The following is a 2160-nucleotide window of genomic DNA, read 5'->3' as shown; positions in this document are numbered from 1 at the left end:
TAAATTTTTAAATAAATTTCTTATTCGTAGTAACGGAAATATTTCAAGAGAAACATGCGGTGGTTAAACATTAAGTAAAACTTATTTCGTAAGGTCTCTGGTGGTGTCTGGTACAAATAAATACATTAGCACTACTAAACATAGTAGATTGTTTTAAAATGGGATCTCCGGTCTCCCACATACCCAGAACATTATCAAGGTATTCTCGGAGTAATACAGAAACAGAATAACATAAAATGAATCCTTTACTTTTGTATTTATATATATTTACTAGCTGCGCCCAGCGGTTTCACCCGCGTAAGTCCGTATCCATTAAGAATAGCGGGATAAAAGTTGCCTATATGTTATTCCAGTTGTCCAGCTGTCTACATATCAAATTTCATTGCAATCGGTTCAGTAGTTTTTGCGTTAAAGAGCAACAAACACACACACACACACACATCCTTACAAACTTTCGCATTTATAATATTAGTAGGATAGTAGGATAGTAGAATATATATAGCTCTAATTATAACATGTATATGTGTTATATACAAAGTATTAGCTTCAATAGTTATAATAAATTCAAAGACACGATGTTATGTTTTACGAATGAAGTCAACTAATTAAAATATATAAATAATAGACTTAAAGAAATACCTACGAATGATGTGTTTGCCTTTGTTTCGGAATTCCATTGATAATAACTCGTCTGTGAACTGGAAATTTGCGGATAACGACTCTGAATAAGTTGAGATGAAAATAAACTACTAATTAGACCTGGTTTCGATCCCCAAAGAGATCATAAATAACTTTCAATTTCATAGGCCGCTGAAGATTGATTGATGGATTTATTATATTATGAGAGTACAGTTTCAATGCTTTTATATTATATTATATAATTCACACTATTATTATTGCATATTATTAATGGGTACATAACAATAAATTAGCATAGACGTTGATAATGAAATGAGTTTGTAAATATATTTATTTTAATAGAGGCATCAAGAATGACGTCAGATTGACAGAATACCTAAATAATATAGGATGATACTGATTAATTCAAAAGTACTTCATATTAAAATCTACGCTACGTTAAAATTATACCAAAATTAATAATAACCAAATGTCCAATTCCTCTTCACTTAATCGAATCTACAAACAAATCGAAACTCGTATTTATGAAAAAAAAATGATAAATATATTATTAATTCGTATATTCGTTCAAATGTTATGCACGGCATGACGACTATAGCATTATGTCAGACGACCTCGCAAAGGTCGGCACATAATGAAATTGAGTCAAGTTTATTCTAGTCACAGTTCAATGGAAACTGGTTTCCCTTTACGAAATATTGTTGATTTATCGTATCACGTTTTGCCAACATCTCTCTATGTACTCACGATGAATTCCAAAGCGACAAAACGCGAATTCCGCTAGATTGCATAATACAAGGTGTGTGAGCGTTGTCGCTTTGGTTCAATCAATCAATCAAATATGTTCGTTCGGTTCGTATGTAAATAAAAAGCTTATGTTATACAGACTACAGAGTATCATTTTTACCATGAGTATATCAAAAACGCCTTTTGGTATTTTATTTAAAAAAAAACAGTATCTATTGAAGAATTAAATCCAAAACAAACTTAAAAACCCCGACACATTTAGAAGTGTAAAAATTGCAAACAAATCTGGAACCTTCATACTGATTAGTATAGAAAATCTAAGGATTATATAAGAACCATATGTTTAGATTAAGAAAAAAAAATCATGATTTGGCGCCAAAAACCGCTATTCGAATATAACCAATGTTACTTCCACAATTATGGAAAACAGCAAAATATTTAACTGTAGGTAAAATTTATGCATGAAAAAAAAATATTAAGCTCAATTCTTGCTTGTCATGCCTGCCTTTGCCTTTGCATGCGTGGCAGAGACAGTTGAATGGAGAAGGATAAAATTAAGCCCAAACTGTAAGTGCTTACTTCGAAATTATTCTTCTCGGTATTGAATCAGATAATGGATTTCCACAACTTTTACAAAGTAACCAAATATTCCTAGAAGCGTAACCAAGACTAAACCACAGAATCATAACATATGGTGGCCATCCTTGAATATACATTGACTCATATTTGTTTGTGGTAACCTCGCAAGTAACAGATGTAGGTAATTTATTGATA

Source organism: Zerene cesonia, chromosome 20 (assembly GCF_012273895.1).
Source record: "Zerene cesonia ecotype Mississippi chromosome 20, Zerene_cesonia_1.1, whole genome shotgun sequence".
Lineage (NCBI taxonomy): Eukaryota > Metazoa > Arthropoda > Insecta > Lepidoptera > Pieridae > Zerene > Zerene cesonia.
This window is presented reverse-complemented; position numbering follows the sequence as displayed.